The 12693-nt window shown below is 42.1% G+C and overlaps 1 protein-coding gene across 4 annotated transcripts in view; it reads left to right on the top strand.

Moving 5' to 3' along the window:
• The window catches only part of LOC144036860 (protein 4.1-like), a 138539-nt gene that overhangs the window by 67747 nt on the left and 58099 nt on the right, over window positions 1-12693 (top strand). For 2 of the 4 annotated variants that reach the window (XR_013288742.1, XR_013288745.1), the window contains exon 22: window positions 11880-11985. The exons of the other annotated variants lie outside the window; for them this stretch is intronic. The gene's annotated coding sequence lies outside the window, so the exon portion shown is untranslated. The remainder of the gene's footprint in view (window positions 1-11879; window positions 11986-12693) is intronic. 4 annotated transcript variants of the gene reach the window in all.

The following is a 12693-nucleotide window of genomic DNA, read 5'->3' on the forward strand; positions in this document are numbered from 1 at the left end:
AATTCTCTGTTGGTTTACACTACACAAATTTGGCTGACCACTCCATCACATTAATCTTGTTGGTAAACTGATCCACCCACACACGGTATGCGAAAAATTGGTTCAACACTAACAAAACATTATTTTTAGCTTCTTTCACTTTTATTTAACTGCTATTATACTGGACATGTTATGTCCACAAAATTCAGAGCCATTAAAAAAGAGTAAGACATAGACTGAGACTCAGTCAATAATACTTGATGAAAATCAAACGTACTCAGTGAGTATGTTTTGGTTTTCATCAAGTATTATCAAGTGAAAGCCCCCTAATGTGCTCTTACGATATTTTATTTTTTCATACAAAAATTCTAAAAGATCCAATATCCTAACCCAACAATAAAAGTTTGAAGCAAACAACCAAGTGACCACATACTATATTTTTTTCCCGTGCAAAGGACTCTGTTGCATAAAAATTAACGTCAGTAGTACAATAACTCATTTTTGTGCATTTTTTCACAAAAATTAACTCACTCAAAATTTTTATTTAATTCCAAATCCAAAAACCTTGGTAGGTCTTGTCACATTGTTGTATAAGGCAGTATAAGACCTGGTGAAAGCGCATCTAAGGCATGTCTGCCATCTAGTGGTGAATGGTGATATTGCAACTTAAAAGTACAAGTTGACCCCTGTATATTATATATTTTGTATATTTATATATATTGCAGTTCGGCATCCACAGATTTTTTCATGTTTTTTCCAGGATTGCTTTTACCCATTTCCCCACGTTTATCATGGAAAACATATATTATATGTTTATCTGTATTTTTGAAGATTCTTTGGGGTTTGTATTAAAAAATAATAATAATAATAATAATCATTCATCAAGGAGCAACACACTGGGCCACCAGTTACCCATTCGTGATCTATTTGAATGTAGTATATAGTACAAAGTATTTTGATTAGGCTTGTCCTTACATACCCCTATAAATCTTAGTTGAAATTCCTTGAATACATATTTCAGTTATTTTCTTTTCATCATAACCCAAATAAGTCTTAAAGAACTAAGGCATCCAAAGATCAGTCCCCAACTGTCAAAGCTAAAGTAAACTCACTAGAAATTTTAATCAGAGAAGGAAAGTAAGTTGTGATATTCTCTATATGTGTGAGTCGTTTCTGGTCTTTTTTCTTTCTTTCTTGTTTTTTACACAAGAGTCACCAATAACAGTGTTATATTTGGCTAATCATTCCTGGGATAGACCTCCCACATTTGAATAACATGTCATGATGCATTTCTTGCCGATAGCGTCTGCAACATGAAAAAATTGAATATGAGAGCAGAGCATTTTATTTGATCATACTGTACATATTTTTCTTTAAATTTATTTTTACTTTTATACATATTTATATATATATATATATATATACACACACACCGGTGTGTGTATATATATGTGTGTATATACAGTGTAAATGAGTACACCCCCTTTGAAAAGTAACATTTTAAACAATATCTCAATGAACTCAAAAACAATTTCCAAAATGTTGGCAAGACCAAGTCTAATATACATCTGGTTAACTTATAAAGTGGAAGTAATGTTAAAAATAAAAAAAATTATTACAAATTTTTTCGGTTTTACTCAAATAGGGGTGATGCAAAAATGAGTACACCACCAAAAAAATTATAAATTTAGTACTTTGTATGGCCTCCACGATTTTTAATCACAGCACCAAGTCTTCAAGGCATTGTATGAACAAGCTGGCAACATTTTGTTGCATTAATCTTTTTCCATTCTTCAAGAATGACCTCTTTTAGAGACTGGATGCTGGATGGAGAGTGATGCTCAACTTTTCTCCTTAGAATTCCCCATAGGTGTTCAATTGGGTTCAGATCAGGAGACATACTTGGCCACTGAATCACTTTCCCCTGGTTCTTCTTCAGAAATTCAACAGTGGCCTTAGATGTGTGCTTAGGATCATTGTCAAGTTGGAAAAGTGCACGACGACCAAGGGCATGGAGTGATGGCAGCATCTTTTCTTTCAAAATTGAGCAATACAGCTGTGAATTCATGATGCCATCAATAAAATGCCTAGGCTTTAGGAGAGGTTTCCTTCGTGGACGGCACCCATGCATGCCATTCCTCGCCATATTGTGTCACGGGAAATAGTTACCCCCGTTTGGCTTTTTATTTCCTTAGATAACTGCAGTGAACTTAGATGTCGATTTTCTTACACCCTTCTCATTGGAAGACGCTGCTGTCGAGTTGTCAACATCCCTGTACGACCTTGACGTCTCTATGACATGGTTGCAGTTCCATCATTATACATTTTTTTGTACCACTTTTTCTAGTAAGTAAAGCTTTGCTGATCTTCTTGTAGCCATCACCTTTGTTGTGCAAAGAAATTATTTTCTTTCTCAGGTCCTGTGACATTTCTCTTCCGTGTGGTGCCATTGCTAACAGCATGAAATGGGAAAGTGGTTTCTTTAAGTAACACCTCTTTATAGTCAACAGTCTGCTTGACACCTGTGTACTGAATAATTAGACTTAGCTGTAGAAGTTTGTAGTCTAAAATGTAGTCTTTTTGGGCTTTGCTCCAGAGACTTTCAGTGAGATGTACTCATTTTTGCATCACCCTAATTTGAATAAAACTGAAAATTCTGTTCTCTAATGTATATTATTAACCTTACTTTCATGTTATAAGTTAAACAGATGTTATACAAATTTAGTATTATCAATATTTTGAAAATTGTTTTTGATTTCATTGGCATATTGTTTAAAGTGTTATTTTTCATAGGAGGTGCATAGGCACAAACAACAGTCAGGACCCGTCCCCCCACCCAAAGGCGGAGGGAGGTATATATACACAGTATATATGCGTGTGTATATATAGGTGTGTATTTATATATACCCATTTTTATTTATTTTTATGTATTTATTTTCACATTTTTGGTCCTCCAAAATTAAGAGTTGTTGCGAGGCTTCAAATGGGATGTTCTCAGACGGAAGTGGCCGCTGATTAAAAAGCAAATAAAATGACTGGTTATTCTTTTTCAGTTTTAGCTTTTGGACTGCCAAATGAAAATAACTCGAACAAGATAAATTCTCAAGGACGACACAACCACTTAAATTACATTCTGAAAATGCCGTCTGATTTTGACGCAGGCTGAAATATGCCAAGGTTAAGAAGCATAAACAAAAGTACTCTAGACAAGACTAACCCCTGTGAAATACTGTTTCAAACATTTTTTGCATTCGAAAGAGAACAAATCTTAGAAATGTGATAATAAGAAAATGATGTGGTCCCTGAACTACTTGACACATTTGCTTTACATGGTACCTATTTAGAATGTTAAGAAGATTTTCCTGTTTATGTCCTGGATTGTACAGTACCAAAAAAATGAATAATAATTATCCATTCATTTAGCAATCATCCCTGTAAATGAAAGAACAGTTCTAAACTGTATATTCTTTCTATTTTATTGGCATCCTTGTAGCTTATGACTGGTTTTATTATACAGTGTATGGCCATATTTTGAAGCACAACCAGCAAAACAAATCATCTCAGTCAATACAAGCAAAGGCGGGAAAACCATATTACGCAGTGGATTGATTTGGAGGTAAAGCCCACAAATCAGACATGTTTACTCCTTGTGACAGTCCACACACAATATTACATTCAGCACTGCAGTGCAAGCACAGCCGCTGCAGTTCTTTTTCTCTATTATGTTTTTTTTTCCTCGTCTCATTAAAATTCAGAATGTTTAATTCACTTAAATATTTTTAATATACTCTTGTGTAGTTCTCATATAAAGACTTAACTACACTCAATGTGCCCCATGAGGGTTTGGTCCACATAATTGTTTATTATTAGTAAATGGTCAAATAATATATCCTAAAAATAATCAGATCATGAATTTCATGCATAACAAAAAAAAGAGTTTTTTTTTTTTTTTTTGAACCCCATTCCCTAATGCACTTGTCACCTTATAGTTCCAATCACATGATTTTATGCAGATTATGACTTTTGTGTTTAGATCAGCAGACAACCTCGCGTGATCAACTTTCTATTTTCTTTAGTCCACTTGGGTATTGAACCCCACCCACCGGTTTGAAAGCACAGTGTGCTACCAGTGAGTTAAATTACCATATTTAAATGCTTATATTTTCCCTATGTCATGTGATGACACCACCTGCAATCGATTGGTCGATCGCGATTGATTTATTGAGCACCCGATTTAGATACTCGGTGTTAGTGACTTTGATGCTATACAGTATTTAGCATTAAAATGAAGTGAATCGCCATATCACATTACAACTTAGCCCACATTTTTTGTGGCCGACGGTAAGAGGCGCAGTGCAGAAGCGGGCTTACTTATTCCCCCCCCAACCGCTCCCTCTGGGGACTCCCTTGTTCTGCTGGGGGACTTCAATGCTCACGTGGGCAATGACAGTGAGAGTGAGGGGCGGGATTGGGAGGAAGGGCCCCCCCTGATCAGAACCCTGCGGTGTTCTGTTATTGGACTTCTGTGCTCGTCATGCATTGTCCATAACGAACACCATGTTCAAACATAGGGGTGTCCATATGTGCACTTAGCACCAGTACACCCTAGGCCGCAGTTTGATGATCGGCTTCGTAGTCGTGTCATCGGATTTGCGGCCACATGTGTTGGACACTCGGGTGAAGGGAAGGGTGGAGCTGTCAATTAATCACCACCTGGTGGTGTGTTGACTCCGATGGTGGGGGAAGATGCCGGTCCGACCTGGCAGACCCAAATGACCGGAACAACTGGCAGAATCCCCTGTCAAATAAAGCTTCAACAACCACCTCTGGCCGAACTTCTCCGTTGTTCCGTGGGAGGCGGGGGGACACTGAGTCTGAGTTGGCCATGTTCCGCGCCTCCATTATTGAGGCGGCCGATTGGAGCTGTGGCCTTAAGGTGGTCAGTGCCTGTCGTGGCGGCAATCACCGTAAGGGATGCCGTCAAGCTGAAAAAGGAGGCCTACTGAGTCTTTTTGGCCTGTGGGGCTCGAGAGGCATCTGACAGGTACTGGCTGGCCAAGCGGAATGCAGCTTCGGCGGTCGCCATGGGAAACGACTTCCGGACAGCTTTGAGGAAATTCTGGTGTCGTGGTTGACACGCCTCTACCACATTGCGTGGACGTCAGTGACAGTGCCTCTGAATTGGCAGGACCGGACCGAGAGATTGATGGTCCCCCTTTTTTGGACTCATCAGCCTCCCAGGTAAGGTCTATTCAGGGGTACTGAAGAGGAGGGTCCGTCGGGAAGTCGAATCTTGGATTAAGGAGGAGCAGTGTGGTTTTCATACCGGCCGTGGAACAGTGGACCAGCTCTACACCCTCGGCAGGATCTTCAAGGATGCATGGGAGTTCGCCCAACCAGTTTACATGTGTTTTGTGGATCTGGAGAAGGCGTTTGACCATGTCCCTCGGGGTGTTCTGTGGGGGGGTGCTTCGGGAGTACGGGGTACCGAGGCCCCTGATACGGGCTGTCCGGTCCCTGTACGACAGGTGTCAGATTTTGGTCCGCATTGCCGGTAGAAAGTCGGATTCGTTCCCAGTGAGGGTTGGACTCCGCCAAGGTTGCCCTTTGTCACCAATTCTGTTCATGACTTTTATGGACAACATTTCTAGGCGGAGCCGAAGCATTGAGGGGGTCCGGTTTGGTGGCCTCAGCATTGTATCTCTGCTATTTGCAGATGATGTGGTGCTGTTGGCTTCATCAAGCCGTGATCTCCAACTCTCACTGGAGCGTTTCGCAGCCGAGTGTGTAGCGGTTGGGATGAGGATCAGCACCTCCAAATCGTATCTTGGGGTCTTTTTCACGAGTAAGTGTAGGTTGGAGCGGGAGATCGACAGGCGGATTGGTGCGGATTTGCATAGGCATGTTGTGGTGAAGAAGGAGTTGAGCAAAAAGGTGGAGCTCTCGATTCAATGGTTGATCTACGTTCCTACTCTCACCTATTGTCATGAGCTGTGGGTTGTGACTGAAAGAACAGGATCCTGGATACAAGCGGCCAAAATGAGTTTCTTCCGCAGGGTGTCCGGGCTTAGAGACAGGGTGAGAAGCTGGGTCATCCAGGAGGGATTCGGGGTCGAGCCGCTACTCCTCCGCGTTGAGAGGAGCCAGTTGAGATGGCTCGGACATCTTGTTCGGATACCCCCTGGACACCTACCTGGAGAGGTTTTCCAGGCATGTCTCAACTGCGGGGGAACCCGGGGATGACCCAGGACACGCTGGAGAGACTATGTCTCTCGGCTGGCCTGGGAACGAACGCCTTGGGATCCCGATGAAGGAGCTGGTTTAAGTGACTGGGAAGAGGGAAGTCTGGGTTTACCTGCTAAAGCTGCGGGCCCCACGGCTTGACCCCAGATTAAGCGGTAGATAATGGATGGATGGTGTCCTTTGTTTTTGTCTGTCACTATAACCATATATGAGTTTTTAGGGTTCATTTTAAATGTATTTATTTTAGGGGTGTTAAAAAAATTTGTGCGTTAATTTTGAGTTAAGTTAAAGTTCCTTTAATGCCACGAAAAAATGTACGCCCGATTAATGACGCAAGGGGGCACAAGCGTGTTTCTTCTTGTGCCGGTACCAAGCTTGGATAAATACAGAAGGTTGTGTCAGGAAGGGCATCCGACGTAAAACTTTGGCCAAATCAAATATATGCCTTCCATACCGAATCGGTCGAGGACCGGGTTAACAACGACCGCCATTGGTGCTGTTGACCTACAGGGTGCCGGTGGAAACTGGACTAATGTTGGTTAGAAGAAAGAGAGGAGGAAGGTCTGTCCGTGGGAAGAAAGAGAGGAGAAACACCAAGAGTCTAGGACTGAGAGTAGGGAATGTTGGAACTATGACAGGAAAAGGTAGAGAGCTGGTTGACATGATGCAGAGGAGGAAGGTGGACATACTGTGTGTTCAGGAGACCAAGTGGAAAGGGAGCAAAGCTAGAAGTTTAGGGGCAGGGTTCAAGTTGTTCTATCATGGTGTAGATAGGAAGAAAAATGGAAGTAGGAGTTATCGTGACGGAGGAGTTTGTTAGGAACGTCCTGGAGGTAAAAAGAGTGTCATATAGTGTGAAGAGCCTGAAGCTAGGAATTGAAGGTGTGATGATCAATGTTGTTAGTGGGTATGCGCCACAGGTAGGAAGGAAGCTGGAGGAGAAGGTGAACTTTTGGTTGGAACTTGATGAAATGATGCAGAGCATCCCTAGAAGTGAGAGAGTTGTCATTGGTGCACACTTCAATGGACATGTTGTTGCAGGAAACAGAGGTGATGAGGAGGTGATGTTCAAGTTTGGTATCCAGGAGAGGAACGCAGAAGAACAGATGGTGGTTGACTTTGCAAAAAGAATGGAATTGGCTGTTGTGATTACTTTCTTCCAGAAGAGGCAGGAACATAGGGTGACCTACAAGAGTGGAGTTAGGAGTACACAGGTTGACTACATCTTGTGTAGTGTAGACGGTGTAATCTGAAGGAGATCAGGAACTGCAAAGTAGTGGTAGGTGAGAGTGTAGCCAGACAGCATAGGATGGTAGTGTGTAGGATGACTCTGGTGGTGAAGACGGCAAAGGCAGATCATAGGACGAAATGGTGGAAGCTAAAAAAAAAAAAAGTGTTGTATGACTTTCAGGACGGAGTTGAGACAGTCAGGAGGTGCTTACTATGTTAACTACAGCAACTACAGCAAATGTGATCAGGGAGACAGGTAGGTGTGTCATCTGGAAGAAAAGGAAATAAGGAGACTTGGTGGTGGAATGAGGAGGTGCAGAAGTGGATCAAAGAAAGAGGTTAGCTAAGAAGAAGTTGGACACTGAGAGGACTGAAGAAAGTAGACAGGAGTACAGGGAAATGCAGCGTAAGGTAAAAGTAGAAGTGGCAAAGACCAAACATGGGGCTTACGATGACTTGTATGCTAGGTTGTTGACAGTAAGGAGGGAGAGACTGATCTATACAGGTTGGCAAGGCAAAGAGACAGAGATGGGAAGGACGTGCAACAGGTTAGGTTAATAAAGGATAGGGATGGAAGTGTGCTGACAGATGCCAGTAGTGTGATATGAAAATAGAAAGAGTATTTTGAAGAGTTGATGAATGAAAAAAGTGAGAGACAACGAAGAGTAGAAGAGGTGACTGTTGTGGACCAGGAAGTAGCAAAGATTAGTAAGGATGAAGTGAGAAGGGCATTGAAGAGGATGAAGAGTGGAAAAACACTTGGTCCTGATGATATACCTGTGGAGGTATGGAAGTGTCTAGAAGAGAATTTCTGACTGGGTTGTTTAACAGGATCTTAGATAGTGAGAAGATGCCTTGAGGAATGGAGAAGTGTGCTGGTGCCCATTTATAAGAACAAGGGAGACGTGTAGAGTTGTGGCAACTACAGAGGAATAAAGCTAATGAGCCACACAATGAAGCTATGGGAAAGAGTAGTTGAAGCTAGACTAAAGGCAGAGAAGTATGTTCAAGTGGTGCAGGACATGTATGAGGACTTTAAGACAGTGATGAGGTGTGCTGTAGGTGTGACGGAGGAATTCACAGTGGAAGTGGGACTACATCAGGAATCAGCTCTGAGCCCCTTCTTGTTCGTTATGGCATTGGACAGGATGACAGACGAGGTTAGACAGGAATCTCCATGGACTATGATGTTTGATGATGACATTGTGATCTGTAGTGAGGGCAGGGAACAGGTGGAGGAGAAGCTTGAGGCGTGAAAGTTTGCCCTGGAAAGGAGAGGAATGAAGGTTAGCCATAGCGAGATGGAGTATCTGTGTGTGAATGGGAGGGACCCAAGTGGAAGAGTGAGGTTACAGGGAGGAGAAACCAAGAAGGTGGAGGAGTTTAAGTATTTAGGGTCAACAGTCCAGAGCAATGGAGAGTGTGGAAAAGAAGTGAAGAAGCGTGTGCAGGCAGGCTGGAACGGGTGGAGAAAAGTATTGTGATGTAGTGTGATGTGTGATAGAAGAGTTTCAGCTAAAATAAAAGGAAAGGTTTTTAAAACTGTGGTGAGACCAGCGATGATGTTTGGTCTGGAGACAGTGCCACTAAGGAAAACACAGGAGGCAGAGTTGGAGGTAGCAGACATGAAGATGCGGAGGTTGTCTTTGGGACTGACCATGATGGATAGAATCAGGAATGAGTACATCAGAGGGACAGCACATGTTTAGAGGCTTTGGAGATAAAGTCAGAGAGGCCAGACTGAGATGGTTTGGACATGTCCAGAGGAAAGATAGTGAGTATATTGGCAGAAGGATACTGAGTTTCCAAATGCCAGGCAGAAGGTCTAGAGGAAGACCAAAGAGGAGGTTTATGGATGTAGTTAAAGAGGACATGAAGGTAATTGGGTTTAGAGCAGAGGATGCAGAGGACAAGGTCAGATGGAGGCAACTGATTTTCTGTGGCGACCCCTGAAGGGAAAAGCCAAAAGGAAAAGAAGAAGAAGATTAATGACGACCCCTTACTTGGAAAGCCTGTACTGAGGAATTCCAGTCGCAACGCAGCAGACACATCAACGTCAAGATTTAGCAGTAATAAATTGAACAATAATGCATATATTTGTGGCGACTGGGGGCAAACTGTAGTTTACAATTTTGAAAATGTGCAGAATTTTACAAGTTACCTCATGTTAAATATTAGATAGCTCTTAATATGAAAAGAAAACTAATTTCAAGTAATGAAAACTAACTAAAATGACAAATCAAATCCGATGCTTGTGATGCCAGTTCACCAACATTCAAAACGGCTTGCTAAAAGGCTTATTAAAAACGAGCAGCTCTTGTGCAGGCAGGCACTCCGGATACAATTCCTTTATCTAATGAGCCATGCTCTTGATCTCCAACCTTTTCTTTTTTTACTAGTGGCTTTTGAAAATGCATATTTGATCTTTTTCTATTCATAATTTATTGCTTTTGTGTTAAACAATATTGTGTCAATGAAGTTCAACTGTTGAACGATTTATTCATTTTATTTATTTGCATGAATTCTAATGGGTTAGGTGGAGGTTACATTTAAATCTATATTGCGCAGTGGCTGAGCTTGTGGACCGCTCTTCGACTTATGGCATTGAGACAGGTTCATTATGAATAAGCAAGTGAATATAATAGAGAGGTATACTCCTTGCTTTTATCACCACTGTAGCTGAATGTTAAAATGCAAATCGGTGAATATAAATTCACAGGATGAGGTTAGTGTGTATTTATTCACAACAGGCCATGACACCAACTCAGTAGAAATATGCTCCGCGTACTGTTTGTGTGATTGTTTCACTGTCGTAAAACACTCATTTACTGCCGTGTCATCAGCGCAAACAATTTGTACTTCAAATTATAATAATTACCAAAAGGTGAAACCTCTGCCACCTTGGCATTGTTAGCAGTAATGAATCAACATGGTAGGCACATTTACATTTCCTATTCATTAGGTGACTTGATATGCACCCTTATAGTGGTGGCAAGGCAACTGTCAGAAACCATTATTTGAGTAAAAATGGTAAATTGACTGCATTTTATATAGCGCTTTAACTACACCATATGGTGGCCAAAGCGCTTTACAATGCCTCGCATTCACCCATTGATACACACATTCACACACCAGTAGTCGACTGGTGCCACGCAAGGCGCTGCCAGATCCACTGGGAGCAAAACGGGCTTCAGTGTCTTGCTCAAGGACACTTCGACAGGGTCACCGAGGGTGAGGATCGAACCCACAACCTCACGGATGGGAGACAACCACTCTACCACTGAGCCATGCTGCCACATAGTCCCGAGTAAAACAAAGGAAAATTACAGTCAATCTGTGAAAGGCTGGAACTTATTTGAGTCAACTTTCAGAATAAAAATGACTAATAAATAAATAAAGTGAAATATTTGAAGCTGGATGCCACCAAAGTTGTACAGTTTGGAAGCCAACCAAAACTTTAACTCATTTGCTCCCAAAAATTTATAAATATGTTGTATTTTAAATATGTTTTTAATGTTAGAGCATACAGGCTTTGATGCAGCCTTTCAACTAAAGAGGATAGTTGAAGCAAAAGTAGTAAATGTCAAGCAGGTTGCAGCAGAGTATAAGAGATCAAAAAAAATTGAAAAATTTGCCAAAATCCAGTAAAACAGCCGGGAGTGAAGGGGGTTGCTTCAGTGAAGATGGCTGGGAGTGAATGAGTTGATGTCACTCAAAATGAGATGTCAGCAAATCTTGTGATCAGATCTCACCTCAAATGATCATGAAAAGAAAAGTGGGCATGTGTTTTGTTTGTTTTTTTGTTTGTTTTTGGGTGGCACATCACAAAAGTAATTTGCACCAGATTCATATTGAAAACAAGTCTTTTTACAGTGGTTAGTTTTGTCTACACTCAAATTTTCTATTGGGAATGAAATCATTAGAGCTTTGAGGTTGAAGGCAAAACGTTCTATTGGTCAAAGAAATTGGTCATATATTCTACTGGTGTTTATGTTCCTCTTGTGATCTATAAATTCTCCAGAACATAAATCGCACACGGCTGATTGGGCTCCTTCCCATGGGGTTTTCAAAAATAAACTGCTTACGCGTACACATAAACACAACCCAGGAGATCATTACAATTGAAACAGCCATAAAAACAACAATGTTGGTGTTTGTGTAAGGATTTTTCTATCACTTAAGTTCAAAACCACCCTGGGCAGCATGCCCAGTAATTAATCTTACGCTACAGGACAATGTGGCACCAGACCCCCAGTGGGCTGGAACAATCGGGCAATCGAGCAGCCAAGCAAACTCTCCTGAAAAAAGTTTTTTACAATAGGTTCTATGTAGCCCCACTAGTCTAAATACTGTATTTTTGGTTGATAATATTGCTTTAGTGGAATGTGAGCTAAGCAGCGAAATCCAGCCGTTTTTATCCATCTCAGGGGGCGGCCATTTTGCCACTTGCTGCCGACTGAAGATGACAGATGACAGATCACAGTTGCTCAGGTCTCGGGTAACAGCCAATCACAGCGCCGCTTCAGAAAACAGGTGAGTTGTGATTGTCACGTTTCGGTTCTGTGGGGTTGGGATTTTGTTTGATTTGGAGTGTTCGTTTTTGTGTGTGTTCGGTGTTTTGATTTGTATTCCTTGTCTTTCCCCTCGTCTGCCTGTGTCTTTCCCCTGTGACCACGTCCGCCTGTATGGCTTCCCTTCCCCTGTGTGTCAACCTATCAGTGCCCTCAGCCGCTTCTGTCTTCCCCAGGTGTGTCAAATAATTAGTGTTAGTGTATTTAGTTTTTTGTGTCTGACCAGTCAGTGTGGGAGCATTGTCGACGTTATTTGTGAAAGTCCATGAGTCTTGTCTCGTCTAAGTCTTTGTCACAGCCAAGTCTTCGTCACAGCCCAGTCTCCGTCACAGCTAAGTCTCCGTCACAACCACAGCCAAGTCAGTCTCGTCACGTCCTGTCACTGTAAGTCACATCCTGTCCAGTCGCCACGATCAGTCCAATCACGTCCAGTCTAGTCACAAGGTCCAGTCCTGTCCTGACGACCTGTCTAGTCGCAAGGTCCAGTCCTGTCCTGACGACCATTCTAGTCACACCCTTTCCTGTCACAATGTCCAGTCTAGTCACGACATCCAGTCCTGTCCTGTCACGGTGACCAGTCCAGTCACGACAACCTGTCCATTCGAACTATGCTATTTCAGGCCCAGTCCAGTTACTTCCTGTCCACATCCATCCAGTCATTGTTGTCTGT

The sequence above is a fragment of the Vanacampus margaritifer genome, chromosome 17 (genome assembly GCF_051991255.1).
Source record: "Vanacampus margaritifer isolate UIUO_Vmar chromosome 17, RoL_Vmar_1.0, whole genome shotgun sequence".
NCBI lineage: Eukaryota > Metazoa > Chordata > Actinopteri > Syngnathiformes > Syngnathidae > Vanacampus > Vanacampus margaritifer.